Source organism: Amblyraja radiata, unplaced genomic scaffold (genome assembly GCF_010909765.2).
Source record: "Amblyraja radiata isolate CabotCenter1 unplaced genomic scaffold, sAmbRad1.1.pri scaffold_547_ctg1, whole genome shotgun sequence".
Taxonomy (NCBI): Eukaryota; Metazoa; Chordata; class Chondrichthyes; order Rajiformes; family Rajidae; genus Amblyraja; species Amblyraja radiata.
This window is the reverse complement of record NW_022630606.1, coordinates 55,686-73,499: the sequence shown is the minus strand read 5'-3', so window position 1 is coordinate 73,499 and position 17,814 is coordinate 55,686. Positions and strand designations below refer to the sequence as shown.

At 44.6% G+C, this 17,814-nt stretch overlaps 1 long non-coding RNA gene across 1 annotated transcript in view; it reads right to left on the bottom strand.

Moving 5' to 3' along the window:
- LOC116970127 overlaps positions 1-17,256 on the bottom strand; it is an 18,294-nt gene extending 1,038 nt beyond the window's left edge. The window contains exons 1-2 of the long non-coding RNA XR_004411022.1: positions 17,165-17,256; positions 15,133-15,137 (exon numbers count right to left, since the gene is read on the bottom strand). This is a non-coding gene — a long non-coding RNA (uncharacterized LOC116970127). The remainder of the gene's footprint in view (positions 1-15,132; positions 15,138-17,164) is intronic.
- Positions 17,257-17,814: the final 558 nt, after the last annotated feature.

The following is a 17,814-nucleotide window of genomic DNA, read 5'->3' as shown; positions in this document are numbered from 1 at the left end:
TTTAGAATGCTCGGGATGGATTGTTTGAACAGCTTGTATAGGAGCCTACCAGGGAGAAGGCAATTCTGGATTCAGTGTTATGTAATGGACCGGATTTGATAAAGTACCTCGAGGTTAATGAGCCATTAGGAGGCAGTGACCATAACATGGCCAGGCTTAATCTACAATTGGAGAGGGAGAAGAAAGTTGAATAAAGGGGACTATGGGTCCATGCGGGAGGAGCTGGCGAAAGTTGACTGGAAAGATACACTAGCAGGGATGACAGTGGAACAAAAATGGCAGTTATTTCTTGGAATAATACAGAAGGTGCAGGATCAGTTCATTCCTAGGAGGAAGAACGATTTCAAGGGGAGAAAGGGATGTCTATGACAATGGACGTCAGGGACAGTATAAAAATTAAAGCAAAGACGTACAACGTAGCAAAGATGAGCGCGAAGCAAGAGAATTGGGTAATGTTTAAAGAACACCAGAAGATAACCAACAATGCAATATAGAGAGAAAAGATGAGGTACGAAGGTAAGCTAGCCAAGAATATAAAGCAGGGTAGTTAAAGCTTCTTTAGGGATGTGAAGAGGGAGACATTAGTTAAGGCCAAAGTTGGACCCTTGAAGACGGAAAAAGGTGATTTTTTTATGGGGAACAACGACATGACATGAGTTGAACAGGTATTGTGGATCCTTCTTCACAAAGGAGGACACAAACAATCTTCCTGATATAGTAGTGACCAGGGGATCTGGGGTGACGGAGGAACGGAAGGAAATCCACATTAGGCAGGAAATGGTGTTGCGTAGACTGATGGGACTGAAGGCCGATAAATCCCCAGGTCTTGATGGTCTTCATCCCAGGGTACTTAAGGAAGTGGCTCTAGAAATCGTGGGTGCATTGGTGATAATTTTCCAATGATCTACACAATCAGGATCAGTTCCTGTGGATTGGAGGGTAGCTAATGTTATCCCACTTTTTTTTTTGAAAGACGGGAGAGAGAAAACAGGGAAATATAGACCAGTTAGCCTGACATCGGTGGTGGGGAAGATGCTGGAGTCAATTATAACAAATGAGATAGCCGAACACTTGGATAGCAGTAGGTACACAAAAATGCTGGAGAAACTCAGCGGGTGCAGCAGCATCTATGGAGCGAAGGAAATAGGCAACGTTTCGGGCTGAAACCCTTCTTCAGATTTGGATAGCAGTAATGGGTTCGGTCCGAGTCAGCATGGATTTACGAAGAGAAAATCATGTTTGACTAATCTTCTGGAATTTTTTGAAGATGTACCTAGGAAAATGGACAAGGGAGAGCAAGTGGATGCAGTGAGCATGGACTTTCAGAAAACAATTGATAAGGTCCCACATAGGAGATTAGTTGGCAAAATTAGGGCACATGTTATTGGGGGTAGAGTGCTGACGTGGATAGAGAAGTCGTTGGCACAGGAAACAAAGAGTAGGGATTAATGGGTTCCTTTCAGAATGGCAGGCAGTGACTAGTGGGATACCGCAAGGCTCGGTGCCAGGACCGCAGCTATTTTCCATATACATCAATTACTTGGATGAAGGGATTCAAAGTAACTTTAGCAAATTTGCAGATGACACAAAGATGGGTGGCAGTGTGAACTGTGAGGAGGATGATATGAGAATGCAGGGTAACTTGGACAGGTTGGGGGTGCGGGCTGATGCATGGAAGATACAGTTTAATGTGGATAAATGTGAGGTTATCCACTTAGGTAGCAAAAACAGGAAGGCAGATTACTTTCTAAATGGCGTCAAGTTGGGAGAAGGGGAAGTACAACGGGATCTGGGGGGTGCTTGTACATCTGTCTATGAATGTAAGCATGCAGGTCTAGCAGGAAGTGAAGAAAGCGAATGGCATGTTGGCCTTTATAACAAGAAGAATCGGATATAGGAGCAAATAGGTCCTTATGCAGTTGTACAGAGCCCTAGTGAGACCACTCCTGGAGTATTGTGCGCAGTTTTGGTCCTCTAATTTGAGGAAGGACATTCTTGCTATTGAGGGAGTGCAGCGTAGGTTTACATGGTTATTTCCCGAGATGGCGGGACTCTCATATCCCGAGGGAATGGAGCAGCTGGGCTTGTACACACTGGTGTTTAGAAGGATGAGAGGATATCTCATTGAAACATATAAGATTGTTAAGGGCCTGGACACGCTAGAGGCAGGAAACATGTTCCCGATATTGGGGGAGTCCAGAACCTGGGGCAACAGTTTATGATTAAGGAGTAAGCCATTTAGAACGGAAACGAGGAAACACTTTTTTTCTCACAGAGTGTGGTGAGTCTGTGGAATTCTTTGCCTCAGAGGGCAGTGGAGGCAGGTTCTCTGGATGCTTTCGAGAGAGCTAGATAGAGCTCTTAATGATGGTGGAGTCAGGGGATATGAGGGGAAGGCAGGAACGTGGTACTGATTGGGGATGATCAGCCATGATCACAGTGAATGGTGGTGCTGGCTCGAAGGGCCGAATTGCCTAAACGTGCACCTAACCATATAACCATATAACAATTACAGCACGGAAACAGGCCATCTCGGCCCTACAAGTCCGTGCCGAACAACTTTTTACCCTTAGTCCCACCTGCCTGAACTCATACCATAACCCTCCATTCCCTTCTCATCCATATGCCTATCCAATTTATTTTTAAATGATACCAACGAACCTGCCTCCACCACTTCCACTGGAACCTCATTCCACACCGCTACCACCCTCTGAGTAAAGAAGTTCCCTCTCATGTTACGCCTAAACTTTTGTCCCTTAATTCTGAAGTCATGTCCTCTTGTTTGAATCTTCCCCATTCTCAAAGGGAAAAGCTGATCCACATCAACTCTGTCTATCCCTCTCATCAATTTAAAGACCTCTATGCAATACCCCCTTAACCTTCTGCGCTCCAGAGAATAAAGACCTAACTTATTCAACCTATCTCTGTAACTTAGTTGTTGAAACCCAGGCAACATTGTCTATTGTCATATTGTCAGTGTACGACAGAACTGAGTAACTGGTTGTTATGTGAGATGTCCTGGAAATGGATGATTCAAATAAATTACCTGTGTGTGACGTCAGAGTGGTCCGTGATGGGTCTCGAGGAGCAGTAACATGATCTCATTAAATCTCACTGCTGTGTTTTACGTTTGATATGATGTAAAATAAAGAATCCATTCATATCAGTTCAAACGTTTGACTATAAAGGGTTAACTGAAAGTCAGTATCCATAATTAATCTCATCTGCAATGTGCACTAACTGAACCTTGCTGCTCTATCCGCGCTCGTAAACACGGCGGGTGAAGATGCATTAATTTGTTATTTTCATCTTAATTAACAATAGTTAGAAACACTAATTGTGTCTCTCCGGCACACAATGGAAAGTAAAACACATAGTCCGGAAAATTAAAGTGTAGCTTCAGATATGAGAAAGGGGGAGTTAAATTAACGGTGCTGTTCCCATCGTCCAATGGGTAATATTAGTTCCAGTCGGTGAACACATGGCGAGGCTCTGTTCAATCTGCAGTTTATTTTTTCGTGAACTACTTCAGACCAGTCGACAGGTAGATGTGAATTCAAACCCACGGATCAGACAGCAAGGTCGGTCTGAGTGTAAATTACCAACTCATCAGCCTAGGCAGTCCACGCAGCGGTACAGAGCAAGCTGTCACACACACACGCAGACTTTATTGATGTGTTTGTTTATCAAGTAATTCAAGAGAGCATATCTCCTATCATTCAGTGTAAATCTGGTGCCTGTAGAACGTGAAATCAACGCTTCAATGAGCAGCGGGGACTATTAAAAATTACCAATTCATTGATGTTTTCCTCTTCATCTGTATCTTTGAGAAATGTGGACACCTGTTGAAGATTAGTTCATCTGATTCAAGGCGAGAGTATAGTGGTGACTAGCAAGGGCTAACAAAATTGGGAGAATTCAATGTTCATGCCCGCAGGATGCAGACTCCCCAAGCGGAATATGAGGTGCTGTTCCTCCAATTTCCGGTGTTGCTCACTCTGGCCATGGAGGAGACCCAGGACAGAAAGGTCGGACGGGGGATGGGAGGGGGAGTTGAAGTGCTGAGCCACCGGGAGGTCAGGTATGTTCTTGCGGACCGAGCGGAGGTGTTCGGCGAAACGATCGCTCAACCTCCGCTTAGTCTCACCGATGTAGATCAGCTGACATCTAGAGCAGCGGATGTAGTAGATGAGGTTGGAGGAGATACAGGTGAACCTCTGTCGCACCGGGAACGACTGCTTGGGTCCTTAAATAGAGTCGAGGGGGGAGGTAAAGGGACAGGTGTTGCATTTCTTGCGGTTGCAACGGAAAGTGCCCGGGGAGGGGGTGGTACGGGAGGGAAGGGAATAATTTACAAGGGAGTTGCGGAGGGAGCGGTCTTTGCGGGAGGCAGGCATGGGGAGGGGGGATGGGAAGATGTGGCGAGTGGAGGCGTCACGTTGGAGGTTGCGAAACTGACGGATGATTACTTGACGTATGTGACGGCTGGTGAGGTGAAAGGTGAGGACTAGTGGAACTCTGCCCTTGGATGGGGAGAGAGAGTAGTGTTGCGGGGTATGGAAGAGACCCTGGTGCGAGCCTCATCTATGGTGGAGGAGGGGAACCCCGTTCCCTGAAGAGTGAGGACATTTCAGATGCCCAGGTGTGGAATGCCTCATCCTGGGATCTGATGCGGCGTAGACGGAGGAATTGGGAGTAGGAAATGGAGTCCTTACAGGAAGCAAGGTGGGAAGAGGTTTAGTCCAGATAGCCACGGGAGTCATTGGGTTTATAGTGGATGTCGGTCAGAAGTCTATCATCTGCGATGGAGATAGTGAGGTCAAGGAATGGTAGGGAAGTGTCAGAAATGGTCCAGGTGTATGTGAGTGCCGGATGGAAGTTGGTGGTGAAGCGGATGAAGTCAGTCAGTTGTGTGTGGGTGCAGGAGGTGGCACCAAAGCAATCGGCGATGTAGCGGAGGTAGAGGTCGGGGATGGGGCCCTGGTACGTATTGAACAAGGATTGCTCGACGTAACCGACAAAGAGTCAGGCATAGCTGGGGCCCATGCGTGTGTCCATAGCTTCGCCTTCTATTTAGAGAAAATGGGAGGAGTCAAACGTGAAGTTATTGAGGGTAAGGACCAGCTCTGCCAGGTGGAGGAGAGTATCAGTGTCCGTGTATAGGTTGCTTCTCTGGTCGAGGAAGAACCGGAGGGCTTTGAGACCATACTGGTGGGGGATGGAGGTGTAGAGTGACTGGACGTCCATGGTGAAGATGAGGGGATGAGGGCCTAGAGAATGGATTGCGTGGAGACGACGGGGAGTGTCTGAGGTGTCTTGAACATAGGCAGGGAGGGATTTAACCAAGGGGGATAGGATGGAGTAAAGATATTTGGTAATGAGTTCGGTGGGGCACGAACAGGCAGAGACAATGGGTCTACCGGGATAGTCAGGTTTGTGTATTTTGGGGTGAAGGTAAAATCCGACCGTGCGGGACAGGGGAACGATGAGGTTGGAGGCTCGGTCGGGCAGGGCGCGGGAGTTGATGAAGTACTCCTTTTCGGCTCGGTAATCACCCTCTTTCCTCGAGTCCTGAGGAAGAAAATCTGGAATAATCTGGAATAATCAGTTAAAATGAATGAAAGAGGCAGCATGTTTCACTCAATTCTTGATTTCTCCCTCAATTTATCTTTCCCTCCTTCCCTCCCTCCCTCCCTCCCTCCCTTCCACTGCCCACACTCCTCTCTCTCCCCCCCTCTCTCTCTCTCTCCTTCTTCCTCTCTCTCACTCATGTCTACAACACGGAACAGAGAGAGACAAGGGGGCAGGTTCCTTCTCCCTCCATCTGACTGACGTCCCTCTCCTCCAATCACCCTCCGCTTCCGCCATTTGCAAGCCCCGCCCCACCGCCCGGTAGAGTGACGTCTCTCTCCGCCAATGGGGACATTCCGATCAGTCAGAGGGCCGGATGTCCCACCCCGCCGCCCCCTCTATGACGTCACCGATGCATTTCACATCTGAGGGGTTTTGTAAGATTATTGCAATGAATTTAATGCATTTCACATCCCGGGAGGATACAATATCACTTTAATGCAACGCATTTGCTGCATTTAACATTTCAGGAGGGTGCAGTGTTATTTCAATACGATGCATTCGTTACATTTAACATCTGAGGGTTTTTGCAAGATTATTGTAATTAATTTAATGCATTGAATTTCCGAGGGTGGGGGTGGTTGCAATATCACTTGAATGCAACGCATCAAAAAACATCAAAACTGCTCTAAAAACCCTTGAAATGCTAAAAAAAAAACTTAAAACTGCTCAAAAACCCTCAAATGCTCAAATAAACGTTCAAAACTGCTCATGAATCGTCAACACCTCAAAAAACCTTCAAAACTGCTGAAAACAACTGAACCCCTCAAAACCCCCCGATCCCTTAAAACTGCATCAAAACACTAAAAAACCATAAAACTGCTAAAAAAAATCTCTCAAATCCGCACAAAAACACTCAGCAACCCTCAGATGCCCTCAAGACCCCTGAAAAACCCTCAAAAACCCTAACTGCATAAAAGCCCTCACCAACCTGCAAAACTGCTCAAATAAAATACCAAAAACGATCAAAACTGCTAAAAAAATCAAGCTGCGCAAAATGTCATCAACAACCCTCAATATAGCTAAAAAACCCTAAAAACGTCTCAATCCCACAACAACCCGCAACACCCCCCTACAACCCTGAAAACCCCTCAACCCCGTCAAAACTCAAAACTGTTCACCAACCATCAACAACGCCTCAAAAACCATGAACAGCCCTCACAAGCCATGAAGACCCTCGAAAAAAAACCTCAAAACTGCTGGAAAACCCGTCAACAACGTCTCCATTCCTCTTATGGTCCTTCTCTCTCTCTATCACTCCCACTCTACCTCTACCCTACACTCCCTCCCCTATACCCCCTTCCCCACTCCTGCACCCCCTCCCCTACACCACTTCTCCTACACACCCCCCGCTCCCCCTCTCCTGCAACCCCCCCATACACCCCTTCCCCTACAGCCCTTCCCCTCCCCCTCTCCTGCACCCCCTCCCCTACACCCATATCCACTACATCCCCTCCCCCTCCCCTACACCCACTCCACTACACCCATCTCCACTACACATCCTCCCCCTCCCATACACACCATACCCTTCACCCATCTCCCCTACACCCACCCCCCCCCTCCCCTACACCCCCTCCCCGACACCCGCTCTCCGTCACCCCCTCCAAACTGTTCACGAGAGAGGGAGAGAGGGAGTTAGGGGCAGGTAGAGGCATGGAGAAGGAGGGAGAGAGAGGCTGGGAGAGACAGAGGCACAGAGGAGAGATTGAGTGAGGGAGTGAGGCTGAGAGGGGAGACACTGGGGTTGGGGAAGACGCTGAGAGGGAGGGATAGAGATAAGGGACAAGGGGACGGTCTGAGTTTATGTTTCATTGGAAGGAATAGAGAGAGAAAGTTAATATTGTGTCAGAGAGAGAGAGAGAGAGAGAGAGAGAGAGAGAGAGAGAGAGAGAGAGAGAGAGAGAGAGAGAGAGAGAGAGAGAGAGAGAGAGAGAGAGAGAGAGAGAGAGAGAAAGATAAGTTAATATTATGCTAGAGAGAGGGAGAGAGAAGGGAGAGAGAGGTTAATATTATGTTAGAGAGAAGGGAGAGAGAGAAGGGAGAGACAGAAGGGAGAGAGTAGTTAATATTATGTTAGAGAGAGGGAGAGAGAAGGGTGAGAGGAGTTAATATTATGTTAGAGAGAAGGGAGAGAGAGAAGGGAGCGAGGTGTTAATCGATGTTGGAGAGAGGGAGAGAGAAGGGAGAGAGAAAAGGGTGAGAGAGGTTAATATTATGTTAGAGAGAAGGCAGAGAGAGAAGGGAGAGAGAGAAGGGAGAGAGGAGTTAATATTATGTTAGAGAGAGATGGGAGAGATAATTGTAGTAAATCCAAAGGGTTTCTACAGCTATATTAATAGCAAAAGGATAACGAGGGATAAAATTGGTCCATTGGAGAAACAGAGTGGGCAGCTATCTGCAGAGCCAAAAGAGATGGGGGAGATATTGAACTATTTCTTTTCTTCGGTATTCACCAATGAGAAGGATATTGAATTATGTGAGGTAAGGGAAACGAGTAGAGTAGTTATGGATACTATGAGTTTCAAAGTAAAAGAAGTACTGACACTTTTGAAAAATATAAAAGTGGATAAGTCTCCAGGTCCTGACAGGATATTCCCTAGGACATTGAGGGAAGTTAGTGTAGAAATAGCCGGGGCTATGACAGAAATATTTCAAATGTCATTAGAAACGGGAATAGTCCCGAGGATTGGCGTACTGCGCATGTTGTTCCATTGTTTAAAAAGGGTTCTAAGAGTAAACCTAGCAATTATAGACCTGTTAGTTTGACTTCAGTGGTGGGCAAATTAATGGAAAAGATACTTAGAGATAATGTATATAAGCATCTGGATAAACAGCGTCTGATTAGGAACAGTCAACATGGATTTGTGCCTGGAAGGTCATGTTTGACTAATCTTCTTGAATTTTTTGAAGATGTTACTAGGGAAATTGACGAGGGTAAAGCAGTGGATGTTGTCTATACGGACTTTAGTAAGGCCTTTGACAAGGTTCCTCATGGAAGGTTGGTTGAGAAGGTTAAACTGTTGGGTATAAATGCAGGAATAGCAAGATGGATTCAGCAGTGGCTGAATGGGAGATGCCAGAGGGTAATGGTGGATGGCTGTTTGTCGGGTTGGAGGCAGGTGACTAGTGGGGTGCCTCATGGATCTGTGTTGGGTCCTTTGTTGTTTGTCATGTACATCAATGATCTGGATGAAGGGGTGGTAAATTGGATTAGTACGTATGCAGATGATACCAAGATAGGGGGTGTTGTGGATAATGAAGAGGATTTCCAAAGTCTACAGAGTGATTTAGGCCATTTGGAAAAATGGGCTGAAAGATGGCAGATGGAGTTTAATGCTGATAAATGTGAGGTGTTACACCTTGGCAGGGCAAATCAAAATAGGACGTACATGATAAATGGTAGGGAATTGAAGAATACAGTTGAACAGAGGGATCTGGGAATAACCGTGCATAGTTCCTTGAAGGTGGAATCTCATATAGATAGGGTGGTAAAGAAAGCTTTTGGTATGCTAGCCTTTATAAATCAGAGCATTGAGTATAGAAGCTGGGATGTAATGTTAAAATTGTACAAGGCATTGGTGAGACCAAATCTGGAGTATGGTGTACAATTTTGGTCGCCCAATTATAGGAAGGATGTCAACAAAATAGAGAGAGTACAGAGGAGATTTACTAGAATGTTGCCTGGGTTTCAACAACTAAGTTACAGAGATAGGTTGAATAAGTTAGGTCTTTATTCTCTGGAGCGCAGACGGTTAAGGGGGGACTTGATAGAGGTCTTTAAAATGATGAGAGGGATAGACAGAGTTGATGTGATCAAGCTTTTCCCTTTGAGAATAGGGAAGATTCAAACAAGAGGACATGACTTCAGAATTAAGGGACAGAAGTTTAGGGGTAACATGAGGGGGAACTTCTTTACTCAGAGAGTGGTAGCGGTGTGGAATGAGCTTCCAGTGGAAGTGGTGGCGGCAGGTTCGTTGGTAGCATTTAAGAATAAATTGGATAGGCATATGGATGAGAAGGGAATGGAGGGTTATGGTATGCGTGCAGGCAGGTGGGACTAAGGGGAAAAAATTGTTCGGCGCGGACTTGTAGGGCCGAGATGGCCTGTTTCCGTGCTGTAATTGTTATATGGTTATATGGTTATAGGGTGGTAAAGAAAGCTTTTGGTATGCTAGTCTTTATAAATCAGAGCATTGAGTAAAGAAGTTGGGATGTAATGTTAACATTGTACAAGGCTTTGGTGAGACCAATTCTGGAGTATGGTGTACAATTTTGGTCGCCCAATTATAGGAAGGATGTCAACAAAATAGAGAGAGTGCAGAGGAGATTTACTAGAATGTTGCCTGGGTTTCAGCAACTACGTTACAAAGAAAGGTTGAATAAGTTAGGTCTTTATTCTCTGGAGCGCAGAAGGTTAAGGGAGGACTTGATAGAGGTCTTTAAAATAATGAGAGGGGTAGACAGAGTTGACGTGGACAAACTTTTCTCATTGAGAGTAGGGAAGATTCAAACAAGAGGACATGACTTCAGAATTAAGGGTCAGAAGTTTAGGGGCAACATGAGGGGGAGCTTCTTTAATTAGAGAGTGGTAGCTGTGTGGAATGAGCTTCCAGTGGAAGTGGTGGAGGCAGGTTCGATCTTATCATTTAAAAATAAATTGGATAGGTATATGGATGGGAAAGGAATGGAGGGTTATGTTCTGGGTGCAGGTAGATGGGACTAGGGGATAATAATAGTTCGGTACGTACTTGTAGGGCCGAGATGGCCTGTTTCCGTGCTGTAATTGTTATATGGTTATATGGAGAGGGAGAGAGAAGGGAGAGAGAGAGAAAGGGAGAGAGGGGTTAATATTATGTTATAGAGAGGGAGAGAGAAGGGGGGGTTAATATTATGTTAGAGAGAGGGAGAGAGAAGGGAGGGAGGGGTTAATATTATGTTAGAGAGAGAGAACGAGAGAAGAAGGCAGACTGGGGAAAGAAGAGACACTGCACAGGCGCGTAGGAAGCATTGAAGGTGCCGACGGTCGTGCCTGCGCATGCGTGGGAGTGTCAGGGCACCGGCGCACGTCATTGCGCATCCGCCAAGTTGTTGAGCATTGCCGGCCGCGATCGGTGCGCATGTGTGTGAGGGGAGTGAAACTACAACTCCCAGCTGCCTTCACGGTTGGATTCAACATGGAGCAGGAGAGCGCGGTGACTGCTGGGAGGTGTTCACGAAGGAACTGCAGATGCTGGAAGATCGAAGGTACACAAAAATGCTGGAGAAACTCAGCGAAACGCAGCATCTATGGAGCGAAGGAAATAGGCGACGTTTCCTATTTCCTTCGCTCTATAGATGCTGCTGCACCCGCTGAGTTTCTCCAGCATTTTTGTGTACCTTCTGACTGCTGGGAGGTGTTGTCCTACCGTCTGTTGCGCTCCATTGTGAGAGGGAGCAGAGGAACTACAACTCCCAGCAGCCTTCACGGTTCAGTTCAACGTGGAGCATGGAGCAGCAAAATCACTAAAATAAATTGTTTTCTCTCTAATTACTAAAATTGATTTTTTTATCTCTTCTTTCTATATTTCCTACATATACTTTTTTTCTCTCCAATTACTAAAATACACTTTTTTCTACTACAATAAACTTATTAATTTTTTTTATTTTATAAAATAAACTTTTTCTATATTTCCTAAATAAATTTATTTCTCTCTAATTACTAAAATAAACTTTAAATTGTTTTATTTGAAATATAAGCTCTTTCTATATTTCCTAAATAAATGTTATTCTCTCTCAATTCTGAAATAAACTTTTTAATTGTTTTATTTGAAAACGAATCTATTTCTATATTTCCCAATTAAACTTTTTCCTCTCTAATTATTGAAATAATATTTTTCTACTAAAATAAACTTTTTTTACGTTTTTATTTGAAAAATAAACTATTTCTATATTCCCTACATAAAGTTTTTCCCCTCTAATTACTGAAATACACTTTTTTTCTACTAAAATAAACTTGTTAAAAAAATTATTTGAAAAATAAACTATTTCTATATTTCCTAAATAAATGTTTTTCTCTCTAATTACTAAAAAAGCTATTAATATTTGTATTTGAAAACAACGCTCTTTCTATATTTCCTAAATATATTTTTTTGCTCTCTAATTACGAAAATAAACTTTAAAAAATGTTTTATTTGAAATATAAGCTCTTTCTCTATTTCCGAAATAAACGGTTTTCTCTCTAATTACTGAACTACACTTTATTTCTCTCAGAATAGTTAAATAAACGTTTCAAAGGTAATTCATTGGCAGAGCCGACCTGGTAACATTCATCTGTGATTGGAGAAAGAGAAGAGAGAGAAAAGGATGCGAGGAAGAGAGGGAGAGAGAAAGAGAGGGGGAGAAAGAGATGAGAGAGCAAGAAAGGGGGAGAAAGAGAGGGAGAGAGGAAGAGGAGGGGGGAGAAAGAGAGGAGAGAGAGAAAGAGAGGGGGAGAAAGTGAGTAGAGAAAGAGAGAAGAGAGAGCGAGAGAGGAAAGACGAGTAGAGAGAAAGAGACGAGATAGAGAAAGAACAGAGGGAGAAAAAGGGGTGAGAAAGAGAGGGGGAGAGAAAGAGAGGGAAAGAGAAAGAGCAGATAGAATAAGAGGAGAGAGAAAGCGAGGGGAAGAAAGTGGAGAGAAAGAGAGAGGAGAGAAAGAGGGGTGAGAAAGAGAGAGGGGAGAAAGAGGGGAGAGAAAGAGAGGAGGGAAAGAGAGGAGAGAGAAAGGGAGGAGAGAAAGAGGGAAAGAGAAAGAGAGGGGGAGAGCGAGAGAGGAAAAAGGAGGAGAGAGAAAGAGATGATAGAGAGAAATGTGTGAGGTGGCTGATGTGTGTGAGTGTGTGTGTGAGTGTGTGTGAAGTGTAGTGTGTGTGTGTGAGGTGGAGGGTTTGAGTGTGTGAGGTGGAAATGTGTGTGAGGTGGAGGGGTTGAGTCTGTGAGGTGGAGGGTGTGTGAGGTGGAGTGTTTGAGTGTGTGAGGTGGAGGGTTTGATTGTGTGCGGCGGATGGTGTGAGTGTTTAATAATTACCTCACCGCCCGGCGTGGCTTTAATGGCCGCGGGACAATTGCCATCGCCCGCCGGGGGCTTTGACTCTGACATCGGGAGGGGAATGGGGAGTGCAGGGGAGAGATACGTTTTTTTGCCTTCCATCACAGATGCGCTGTGATGGATGTCTGTGTAAATTGTGTTGTGTCTTGGGTCTTTTTTTTTCATGTGTGTATGACTGCAGAAACAACATTTCATTTGAGCCTCTATGAGGTTCAAGTGACAAATAAATAGTATTGTATTGTGTATTGTGTAATTAACAAATAGTACAAATAATAGTTTGTTTTGTAGTTCTCAGCTTATTCGCTATGTTTAATAGCCTGATGGCTGTCAGGAAGAAGCTGTTCCCGAATGAATGTGTGCGTGTGTGTGCGTGTGAGTGAGTGTATGGGTATATGTGTGTGTGAATGTATGTACAGTGGCTTGCAAAAATATTCATACCCCTTGAACTTTTCCATATTTTGTCACGTAACAACCACAAACGTAAATGCATTTTATTGGGATTGTTTGTGTTAGACCAACACAAAATTGTGAAGTGGAAGGAAAATGATACATGGTTTTCAAATTTTTTTACAATTAGAAAACTTAAAAGTGTGGCGTGCAAACGTGTTCTGCCCCCCTGAGTCAATACTTTGTAGAACCACCTGTCGCTGCAATTACAGCTGCAAGTCTTTTAGGGTATGTCTCTACCAGCTGTGCACATCTAGAGACTGACATTTTTGCCCATTCTTCTTTGCAAATTAGCTCAAACTCAGTCAGATTGGATGGAGAGCGTTTGTGAACACATGAATATGCTTTGATCTAAACCATTCCATTGTGGCTCTGGCTGTATGTTTAGGGTCGTTATCCTGCTGGAAGGCGAACCTCCGCCCCAGTCTCAAGTCTTTTGCAGACTCCAACAGGTTTTCTTCCAAGATTGCCCTGTATTTGGGTCCATCCATCTTCCCATCAACTCTGACCAGCTTCCCTCTCCCTGCTGAAGAAAAGCATTCCCACAGCATGATGCTGCCACCACCATGTTTCACAGTGGGGATGGTGTGTCCAGGGTGATGTGCAGTGTTAGTTTCCGCCACACATAGCGTTTTGCATTTAGGCCAAAAACTTCAATTTTGGTCTCATCTGACCAGAGCACCTTCCTCCACATGTTTGCTGTGTCCCCCACATGGCTTGTGGCAAACTGCAAACGGGACTTCTTATGACTTTTCTTCTTGCCACTCTTCCATAAAGGCCCGATTTGTGGAGTGCACGACTAATAGTTGTCCTGTGGACAGATTCTCCCACATCAGAAGTCCGCGAGCATTTCCATTTTTAATTTCACTGCACATCTCGTATGTATATGTGACGAATAAACTTGACTTGACTTGACTTGACTTGAGCTGTGGATCTCTGCAGCTCCTCCAGATTTACCATGGCTGCTTCTCTGATCAATGCTCTCCTTGCCCGGCCTGTCAGTTTAGGTGGACGGCCATGTCTTGGTAGGTTTGCAGTTGTGCCATACTCTTTCCATTTTCGGATGATGGATTGAACAGTGCTCCGTAAGATGTTCAAAGCTTGGGATATTTTTTTTAACCTAACCCTGCTTTAAACATCTCCACAACTTTATCCCTGACCCGTCTGGTGTGTTCCTTGGGCTTCATGATGCTGTCTCTTCTCTAATGTTATCTAACAAACCTCTGAGGCCTTCACAGGACAGCTGTATTTATACTGAGATTAGATTACACACAAGTGCACTTTATTTACTAATTAGTTGACTTCTGAAGGCAATTGGTTGCACTGGATTTTATTTAGGGGTATCAGAGTAAAGGGGGCTGAATACTTTTGCACGCCACACTTTTCAGTTTTTTATTTATTTTTAAATTTGAAAACCATGTATCATTTTCCTTCCACATCTCAATTATGCGCCACTTTGTGTTGGTCTATCACCTAAAATCCCAATAAAGTACATTTACGTTTGTGGTTGTAACGTGACAAAATGTGGAAAAGTTCAAGGGGTATGAATACTTTTGCAAGCCTCTGTATGTGTGTGAGTGTATGTGTGTGAGTCTCTGAGTGTGTATGTGTGAGACTCTCTCAGTGTGTGTGTGTGTGTGTGTGTGTGTGTGTGTGTGTGTGTGTGTGTGTGTGTGTGTGTGTGTGTGTGTGTGTCTCTCTGAGTGTGTGAGCGTATGTGCGTGTGTGTGAGTGTATGTGTGTGCACTCCGTTTGAAATGCCGTGAAATTGGATTTGCTGGCCTGCACTCTGCTTGAAGTGCTGTGAGAATGGATTTGCTGCCTGCACTCTGCATGGAGTGCTATGAGGTTGGACTTGCGACCTGCATTCTGCTTCTAGTGCTGTGAGGTTGGACTTGCTGCCTGAGCTCCACTTGAAGTGCTGTGGGTTTGGATTTGCGATCTGCACTCCGCTTCGAGTGCAGTGATATTGGATTTGTGGCCTGCACTCCATCTTGAATGCAGTGAGACTGGATTTGTGGCCTGCACTCTACTTTGAATTCAGTGAGATTGGGTTTGCGGCCTGCACTCCGCTTCAAGTGCTGTGAGATTGGATGTGCAGGACTGCACTGAATGACTTTTGAGGTAAATTCTCAGATTTTCTTTGTTAAAATTTGACCGCTCAATGTCTTCATATTAAAATAGTCTTTTTTTATCAACAGCAAAGTGCCATCAAGAGGCAGTGAGCAGCAGAACACAACAAGAGACACAACAAGAAAGAACTTAATAAATCTCATCTTTAACATTTAATTTGTTGTTATATTTTAAGAATCACTCACATTTTAAACTTTAATAAATCCTTTTTCCACTTGCCATGACTTCATGTTCTTCATCACAATGGGAACCTAATAGCCAGGAATGGCTGTGCTGTTGGAGAGCCAAGAAGACTTACTGAGTCTGAGTGACGGAGCTGACAGGCCTGAGTGACTGAGCTGCCTGCCAAAGAAAAAAGAAACCCACAATGCCCATACTAGCCCTCTGGAATCCAGCTCCTTCTGCCCACAACACCAACGCTATCGCTCCAGAACCCCCCTTCCCCCCCCCCCCCCATGGCCAGCAATATTGGAATTGGTGGGGAGGTAGAATATTGCGTTGGGGGACCGTGTGAAGCTGCTACCCAACGGGTCCCACTTAGTCAAGTTCTCTTTTAAATTTGACTGCTTTGTGTTTGTCAGCAAATCTCCATTTTGAATTTACGAACCAAACTTGACCAGATCAAACTATTTCACAGCTACATACACAAGGGACAAATGCGCCAACATTTTCTTTAAAAAAACACTTTAAAATGCCCTTAAGTTTTCGGGTCAGTGGCAGCCAGCTGGTACTGTGAGCAGTCGGCTGTGTGCAGCTTGGCTCACTTTAGCATTTTCACTTGGATACAGAATCAATTAATATATATTGTACAATTTACAATATATATTAATGATCTGGATGAGGGTATTGAAGGCAACATCTCCAAGTTTGCGGATGACACTAAGCTGGGGCGCAGTGTTGGCTGTGAGGAGGCTGCTAGGAGACTGCAAGGTGACTTGGATAGGCTGGGTGAGTGGGCAAATGTTTGGCAGATGCAGTATAATGTGAATAAATGTGAGGTTATCCACTTTGGTGGCAAAAAACAGGAAAGCAGACTTTTATCTACATGGTGGCCGATTAGGAAAAGGGGAGATGCAATGAGATCTGGGTGTCATGGTACACCAGTCTTTGAAAGTAGGCATGCAGGTGCAGCAGGCAGTGAAGTAAGCGAATGGTATGTTAGCTTTCATAGCAAAAGTATTTGAGTATAGGAGCATGGAGGTTCTACTGCAATTGTACAGGGTCTTGGTGAGACCACACCTGGAGTATTGCGTACAGTTTTGGTCTCCAAATCTGAGGAAGGACATTATTGCCATAGAGGGAGTGCAGATAAGGTTCACCAGACTGATTCCTGGGATGTCAGGACTTTGATATGAAGAAAGACTGGATAGACTCGGCTTATACTCGCTAGAATTTAGGAGATTGAGGGGGATCTTATAGACACTTACAAAATTCTTAAGGGGTTGGACAGGCTAGATGCAGGAAGATTGTTCCCGATGTTGGAGAAGTCCAGAACAAGGGGTCACAGCTTAAGGATAACGGGGAAATCTTTGAGGACCTAGATGAGAAAAACATTTTTTTTCACACACAGAGAGTGGTGAATCTGTGGAATTCTCTGCAACAGAAGGTAGTTGAGGCCACAGTTCATTGGCTATATTTAAGAGGGAGTTAGATGTGGCCCTTGTGGCTAAAGGGATCAGGGGGTATGGAGAGAAGGCAGGTACGGTAAACTGAGTTGGATGATCAGCCATGATCATATTGAATGGCGGTGCAGGCTCGAAGGGCAGAATGGCCTACTCCTGCGCCTATTTTCTAGGTATCTATGTATCTATGTATGAATGAAAAGGTGCTGGTACCGTTGATTGTCTGCTCCACGAGAGGGGCAAGGAGGGCTTAGATTAGGAACACTTCTCCATCCGTACCCCACCACGGATGGCTGACCTGCTGAATTCTACCGGCACTTTGGAGGGGAATGGACTGGCGACGTGTTGGGTCTGGACACTGCTGTTCCTCCAGCTTGTGTGTCACCTTGTCAACGTCTGTTTCTTAAAAAGCAGATAATTACAAATTTGTTAAAGGTAAACAATGGCAATCTTTAATTGATTCATCAGACGGGAGTGGGGAGATCTACAAAGAGCACAAACGTTGCTCAGTGCTTCTCGGGCTCCACTCACAGAACATAGGAAAGTTAGCACAATTTTACATTTTGCTTATCAGTAAAACACTCCTACCAAGTCTGAATATGGCATGACTGAAAGATTATGTTGCCTTTAAGACAATCGGAAAAGCTGGGTCCAAATCAAGCTCATCCAATAACAAGTTATTACTTATATCTGGAGCGTCAGTTTATTTTTCAATCTTGGCTTCTTCATGGCCTTGAAAGAAGCAGATGTTATTACGCAGGCTTCCATCTTAATGCCTTTATTAAAAAGACAACCTGTCCTTCATATTGCGTTCCATATACTTTGCAAAGTCATTCAGACTTGGCACCGAGCCATTCCTTTGCTCTACTAGCCCATGCTTTTGTAGAAGATCAACTCCATTTTAGATTTGACTAT